The 8,487-nt window shown below is 31.8% G+C and overlaps 1 long non-coding RNA gene across 1 annotated transcript; it reads right to left on the bottom strand.

Moving 5' to 3' along the window:
• Positions 1–2,171: 2,171 nt before the first annotated feature.
• Positions 2,172–7,677, bottom strand: LOC133194780 (uncharacterized). Its single transcript, XR_009722176.1, has 4 exons — positions 6,905–7,677; positions 3,390–3,458; positions 3,066–3,171; positions 2,172–2,883 (listed from the first exon to the last, which is right to left on the bottom strand). It is a non-coding gene; the product is annotated as an uncharacterized LOC133194780 (long non-coding RNA).
• Between the last annotated feature and the right edge of the window lie 810 nt (positions 7,678–8,487).

The following is an 8,487-nucleotide window of genomic DNA, read 5'->3' as shown; positions in this document are numbered from 1 at the left end:
TTGGTATGACTGATATTATTACAATATAAAATTGTAATCATTGCTTTCTTTTAAAAATTGCTACATGTAGATATTTATCACGTGTTTAACCCTTTATCCCGTGGATATCACTCATTGGATAACAATGGGTTTCGCGTGAAAATGATGAAGTAAATAGTGTAGATTCATATTATACATAGAAAGTGATGTATAAAACATGTGATAAAGAGAATCTCCCATGATTTGTGGTTGGATATGATTTTTATCCAACTCGTTGTGTGTTTTTATCCCCTCGTCAAGGCTCGGAGATAAAAAGCACACAACGAGTTGGATAAAAATCATATCCAACCACAAATCATGGGAGATCCGATATATATCAAACTGCTAAATGATATTAAAATTAAATATGAACTTCTTACATGTATATACCCCTTACAAGGACTAAGCGATGTTTTTCCCATGATTCTTTATTAACTTTAAATAATTTTAAAATTATAAATGAATGATGAGTGAGTCAATTTTCACGCTTAAAGCACATTGGTTTGATATGTGATTTGTCACCTTTTCATCATTCATCAAAGCGAAGAACCATGTAATATTAAATGTTGTTAAATTTATACATATTCATTATTATATAAATTTAAAAGTAATAGCTTTACACTGAAATTTGTACATAATTTGATAAATTTTTCCTTTATAATACCCAAACTGGTTTGATTTAATGACATATTTATACAGGGTACATTGTAGCACCACCCAGCTCACACACATTCCTTCCTAAAAATAAACTACTATGTTTTTAGCTCTTCTGGTCAGAAACCAGAAGATCTTATGCGATAGTAAGGTCCGTCTGTCTGTAAACTTTTGAAATGCTACTCCTCCTATAGTTTTAGTCCAATTTGAATTAATTTAAGTATGGCTCCGTGTAAAAATCATGCAGGGGGTGATACATGGGGGGTTTCAGAATTTTTTCAAACTTTGCATGTTGGTAGGGTATGCTAAGATACTACGAAAAATAAAATGATTTTTTATCAATTCTGTGTCTGGTTGCCATGGCAACAGTTAAACTGTTTTCGGTAAAATATGGCTGAAATTTCCTCTAAAAATAGGCAAAAATATCAATATTTCATATGAAATTAAAAGAAAATCAGACAATAAATCACATTTTTGTTTATTTCTCATTCAAATACAGCTCAAATAGTAACTTTTCATAATTAATCAAAATATTTCCATGTCCAGTAAAATGTTCTAATTTTAAGCTGAAAAGGGGAGATAATCCATATTGGAAAAAACAGCAAAATATCAATTTTTTGAGGATTTTCAGCTATCAAAAAATTAAAAAACCCTACAGCCAAACCAAAAGGCCATGCTAGTTTCATAGACACCATACCCTATAGAAAATAAAATAATTAAAACATTTTTGTGCAAATGATTATTATTTTCCAAAATGATTGACGAGTTTCATTCAAAAAATGGCAATTTCCCTTTTTTTGTCACAGTCCAATATATGCCATATTTGTATGCATGTAAAAGGAAATTGACATTTCAACACAATTTCTTTACATTTCCAAACTCAAATACAACACAATTATTTACTTATCTTAATTAATCTAAATATTTTCATGACCTGTAAGATGTTCCAATTTTAAGCTGAAAAGGGAGATAATCCATATTGACATAAACAGCAAAATATCAATTTTTTGAGGATTTTCAGCTATCAAAAAATTAAAAAACCCAACAGCCAAACCAAAAGGTCATGCTAATTTCATAGACACCATACCCTATAGCAAATAAAATAATAAAAACATTTTTGCGCAAATGATTATTATTTTCCCAAAACGATTGATGAGTTTCATATAAAAAATGGCAATTTCCCTTTTTTTGTCACAGTACAATAACTATGCCCTATACACATATCATGAATATATACCAGGTATGCATGTAAGAATAAATTGACATTTCAAAAATTTTTTCTCAATTTTCTAATTTGAAATACAACACAATTTTACTTTTCATTTAATCAAAATATTTTCATGACCAGTAAAATGTTCTAATTTTAAGCTGAAAAGGGAGATAATCCATATTTACAAAAACAGTATCATATCCCATTTTTGAGGGTTTTTTTCAGCCTATAAGTTCTTTTTAAAGTCCAACAGCCAATGCAAATCAAAAGGTCACGCTTGTTTCGCACACACCATACCCTTTGGGTATGATACATAGGGTATTATACAAAAATTGAAATTGCATTTATTTATTTATTTTAGGGGGGGGGGGGGGGAGGGTGTTAATATATTGATCCAACAACCATCGAGGGACAATATTTACTTCCTTCTTTAGGATCGGTGAATGCATACATTTAGGCAAGCCAAACCATTGTAATGACCTCAAAAACAGAAATAATTGTATAATATACAACTTGACTTTTATTTTAATGATAATATGAAAATCATTTTATGTTTCCCTCTTGGTTACACCTTTCAATATACACCACAAGAATTTTGGTCGAATTTTAACTGCATGCAATTACATGTATTAATTAAATGAATGATGTTTTTTACACATCATTACCAAGTCATCTGCTTCTTTTCCATTCAATTTTACCAGTTTATCCCACATCAAAATTATTAATTACTGGTACATGTATCAAAATCATTAATTGATAGATGTAAACAAAATTTTAATAGTTTACATCTTTTAAGATGAAATAATGCTGAACAAAATATCAGTAATCTCCGATGCTTCTCTTTTGTAGTAACTGACTGTCCTTCGTTTATTTATGAGTCTCTTCTAGTGAAATATAAAACTGTAACCTAAAGGTGCTGAAGATCCATGGGAGATGAAAGTCCATGCCTGATTATCTTTATCCAAGTACCAGCATTCTTTGAACTCTAATCTTTGTTATTCCTAAAATAATAGTTACATATAATTATCATTTACCAAATTAAAACTCATTGTTCTACATTGATTTAAAGGTATTAAAGGGTTTTTTTAAATTTATAAATTACATGGAATCTCAAGTTTATGTAATGCAGTAATTTCATGTAAAATCTCAAATGGTTGCATGTGCATGGCATGTGGTCCCCCACCTTTGGAGTCTTATTAGTTGGTGGTGTGCAATGATGTTTTTCTTGCTGTCTCAAAAATACTGTCAGCTTTTCCTTCATAACCATGATGCAAACCATCTTGCGCATTCTGTGAAAATGATATAGGGTTTCATTTCAAAAGTATATAATTCAAATTACTACCGGTAACTTATGAAATATGTAAAATATCTTTACCATATTTTCTATCATTTATGTCTCAGGTTTTAACCATATTACAATTTAAACTGTAACCAGTTATGAATTCTATAATCTTGCTACTGATTAAATTAAAACTACAAAATGAAATACCCGGTACTCTCACAGTACCTGTTATAAAACACTTTTGGGTCTTCCCTTTTCATTCTATCTCTTCAGTCAAACAAGTTCTTGATCATTCTGAAAAACAACAAGGAATATTTTTCATCTAGATTTATATGCAATATGACATACAGAGAGAGAGAGAGATTAGGTATAAAGACAACTAAATATACCTATTTAACAACCCTAAATTAAATTTACCTGGTGATTCCAAAGCACAGTACACTGTTTTCCAAATACACTAGCCTGATTAAAAATGTTGGGCCAGTAAAAATGTAAGTCAGCAATAGCTTGACAAGACTAATAGAATTTTCAGTGATATATCTTTTACAAATTATACCATCAGTAATGTTAAAAAATGTGCATAAACAGCCTTGTCTGAAAAATTATATATTTATTAAATAAATCAAGCTTTTTGGTGGTTTTTATATCTTGGTTGATTTTTTTTTCTGTCCATACTTGATTTTGTTATTTAGTTATCATTTCTGACTAGTGCCATGTTGACATGGGTAGAGCAAACAAGAGGCCCATTGGCCACAATGCTCACCTGAGTCAATATCTTCATCAGCAGATTTTTCTAATATATATTCATATGTAAAACTTTGATCCCCATTGCGGTCCTACCCTATCCCAGGGGTTCATGATTTCAACAGATTTGAATCTACACTACTTGAGGATTCTTCAATATATACATGTATCTGTACGACTAATCATGGCTTTGCTGTTCTTAAAAAGAAGAATTATCACTATCTAGTGTGAAACTTTGATCCCCCATTGTGGCCCTATACTACCAGTATGTCTAGTTCTTGAGAAGAAGATTTCTAAAGATTGTTACCTAGTATCTACATTTTTAAAGCCCCATGCTACCGCTACTTTTCACAAAAGTTTCAACCCTTTTGGCCCAGTTTTTCATGAGAAAAAGATTGATAAAGTTTTTTACATATATATTTCTATATGTAACTTTGATTGCTTATTGCGGCCAATTCATATCCCTTGGGGTCATGATCCGAGCAAACTTCCCACTACATTATGTAATAAAGCTTTCACATAAGTTTCATCTTTTCTGTTCCAGTGGTTCTTGAGAGGAAGATTTTTGAAAGATTCATTAAATTTTAACTAATTTTTAATTATCTCCCCTTGAAAGAGGGCAAGGCTCTTCATTTGAACAACACTGAATCTCCTTCATCCAAGGATGCTTTGTGGCAAATATGGTTGAAATTTGCCATGCAGTTCTGGAAGAAGATGAAAATGTGAAAAGTTTTAAACAACATGAACAAAGATGACAATGACACCTGGAACAACAACAGACAATTGACAAAGTGTGATCAGAAAAGCTTACTGCAGCCTTTGGCTCCGGTGAGCTAAAAAATCAAAACCTATCACATAAAGCATATACTTCTTTTAATTAGTAAAATTTACATGTTCATTTTCAATTTGAATTACCATAAACCTGGGGCCTAAAATAAAAATTAATTTGTTTGCAGTTGCCTACCCATGCACTGAAAATGCACCCGACCCAAACTTTTTTTTCCAGCCATTTTGTATTACCGGTATTATTTTTTGTTAAATTTCAGTTTTTCAGGATATTGAAAATGTTCTATTTTTTATTTTTGTTTTTATCAAGTGAAGCTTATTTATGTTAAGTAAGCCTTGAAGTATGAATATCTCTATAATTTGTTATCTAATAAAAGTCTGAAAAATAACTTATTTTTAAAAAAAAAAAAACCTACGTATCCACTCTAAAAATTATAGGTTGGCAACTGCAAACAAAGAATTTTTTAAGCTAATGGCTCGGGCCTTCCCACTGAATCCCTTAAATTTGGGTCACGTTAAATAATGGTTGTTGTATGGGACATGTATTGATTAATGATGAGAGCACAGACAATGTTCCATACTTATATGATGATAAAATGTTCTATTGTTAAGATGATATTCTCCTACAGACCCGGTTTAATGAAAGAATGTGTATTAGCAATGTTATGTAGCAAAACAAACCGGGCAATAAGTATTATTTAGAGAATGAGACAGGTTCTGTATCGTAGATACAAATTTGGGGGTGGACGAGTGCATAGCACTAGTCTCCGCCCCCAGATTTGTATCTACGATACAGAACCTGTCGAGTTCTCTAAATGATTTGTGACATGATCAATCAAGAAAAAGCACCGCCCACTTTATAGCTGTGCAGCATTCAAACTACTGCCAGTGTTTGTTTGTTCTCTCTGTAGATGAGGCCTTGATGGGGAGTATGCCTCCGCAGTAGATATATATTTCCATGGACAATGTAAGATTTAGTCAGATTAGTTTTGAAAACGGGGGAGACGTTGTCTTAATTGATAAGGTGGACAATTTAACCTTGCCGTAGATGGAGACTGATCCTAATTTATTTCAGGGGTCTTAAAATCTCAGTTTAACTAGATACACATGCAGGCGATACAAACAGTTCTTCAATGAACTTTGATGTCACAAATTTTTATTTTCTTATTGAAATGCGACATTAAATTTAAAAACGAAGAGAAAGAGATGTGCAGCAGTCATCAGCGATAAGAATTTAAGATGAAATGTAAAAAAAAAAATGCTCAAAATGGACTTGAATGAGTTTGCACGAGAAGAGTGGAAAATGCGGGGGGGGGGGGGGGGGGGGGGGGGGTGACTGTGCGAAGTTCACATAATGTATGCTGCACCCGTGAACCCATTGGCTTAACTATTTTGGAGGGGACCCCAAAAAAGCAGGGAAAGCAAACAGGTTTTCAGAAATTTATTAAACATAGGATGCTTTCCATAACTGCGAATTTTCCTTTTTGTTTGGATCGAAATAACGTGTAGATTCTGTGTGGAATAATTTTTTAAAAATTGAGAAATTTTGATATTTTACATTGCTAGGGATATATTTCTCCAAATTTTATAATAAGATAAAACTCAGCATTTACGGTACTATTTGTACTTGCTTTTGATAAATTGAATCAGATTTATTTTTAGACTGTGCTGTATTTTAGATACAGAATAGTTGGCTAATACAAAACACTGAGCTATCGTGTCATAACTAACTCTGGTCAATGCATTTACTCTGAATAATTCAGAGATTTCTGACTGTCAACATGGCATGTAAATTTGAATCGTGTAAAAAAACCTTGACAAAAAGTGTTGAACTCTTACATTATATGGATTAATTTTTGGGGGTGAAAGGTATCCCTGTGACAAAAAAAGGTTAACTTTGTTATTATTAACTTGACGCTTATTTTTCAATGCAATTTCATTTATTTCCTCCAAAATCATTTCAGAGTGTTTCCACCATTTTCTGCCACATTGCGAGAATATGGAAGGCATTCTAACTGTGGTCAGGGCCTGTCCCAAGACACAGTAACATTATTCAAACATATATATGTGTAAGATGTCATTTTTTTCAAAATGGACATGATATTGATATATGTAGGAACTGGCCATCCCCAACAATTTTCCAAATACATACTTTACTGTATAAAATATCAATAACCATACATAAGAAGTAAATTTAAATTAAATCCTACCTATCAAGCTGTTCAAACAGCTGTCCAAATGTACCGGTGGCGCCGGTACATTATCTTCCCTCTCCAAGTTGAGTATGCTGACACAGTCGGACTGCAACTCCTCTCTGAGGGCTTACTCTTGGATTCTGGTGGATTAACTTAGAAGCTAAACTTCCGACATAGACCATACTGATGTCAGTAATAAGGAAAATTGCTGATACCCTTATCAACACGATGACAGTAATATTCCCAAGCTACACTTTTTCGTTTCACGGATTTTTTGTCCTCTTAATTTACAGGAGCTCCATGTCCAATCTGTTCTTGTAAATTCCTTTCAATCATTTTTACTCAATTCACACAGATATTTGCAATGAACACCACATGATGCATCAAAATAACTTTGCAGAGTACAGCTTTTCATGGAGGCCGCCATTTTTTTTACTACCGCCACCTATATAAATTTCCTAAGGGAGATAACTCATACGAAGAATCTTCACAAATTCCAGATTTTTAACACCCTGTATCTTTTCAATCCTTTGTTTGCACAAAAATATTAGAGTAAATTTAATTTACACTTTCTATTTTCACTGTAATTATGTGTTTAGATTTTATACATCTTCTTGGGTTTAGAAGAAATTATTTTCTGAAATATGCACTATTTACACACTATCCATACAAAATTACCCCTGGAGTACCCTATCCCTAGCTATATGAAAAAAGAAGAATTATAACAAATCCATTCGTTATCATTCATTTTAGACCCAAATGAATATATTAAACTCAGTTTTAATGAATTTGCAGATTATCGATGTAGCGCCTTTTCTGTGCTACCTGCATGATTTTTACGCGGAGCCCTACTTAACTTCGTATACAATTAGACTACACTGAGATACATAATTTCCATTATTGTTTTAGGGTTTGGATGAACGGGGTTGCCATGCTTACTAAAAATAGAAGTTTCTGTAAAGTTCTTTCAAAATGCTACTCCCCCTGCAGATTTGGTCCAATATCAATATAACTTGATACACAATTAGACTTCGGTGATTTCGGTGAACGGGGTTGCCATGGTTACCAAACACAGAATTTTCTGTAAATTGTTTTTTTCAAAATGCTACTTTTCCGGCAGTTTTAATCTGAATCAAGTGAAACGTTTTGCATATTCAAGTAGATACATAATCTTTTTTTTCTTTTTATTAGTGTTTGATTTTAATAAAGGGTATTGCCTTTAAGATATATTTCTGTGAATTTCTTTCCAAAGGCTACTCTTACTATAAATTTTGTCCAAGTACAACTAAACTTGTCACAACAAGGGACTAAAGCAAGGATTGTTTTATTGTTGTTGCCATAGTTTCAAATCCAATTGCAACTTTTCTCTATCTTTGTTAATTATATATATATATATATATATATATATATATATATATATATATATATATATATATATATATATATATATATATATATATATATATATATATATATATATATATATAGAAAATGCCTTTTTATACTTACTTGCATTTAAGTTTCTCTATTTATTATACAGGTACGTTAACGTTTTTCATATTTGTCAGTGTATAATTAGCAAGATATCACAAATTGAT

This window comes from Saccostrea echinata, unplaced genomic scaffold, assembly GCF_033153115.1.
Source record: "Saccostrea echinata isolate AGI-Se365-2 ecotype Australia unplaced genomic scaffold, CSIRO_AGI_Sech_v1 ptg000029l, whole genome shotgun sequence".
Lineage (NCBI taxonomy): Eukaryota > Metazoa > Mollusca > Bivalvia > Ostreida > Ostreidae > Saccostrea > Saccostrea echinata.
This window is presented reverse-complemented; position numbering and strand designations above follow the sequence as displayed.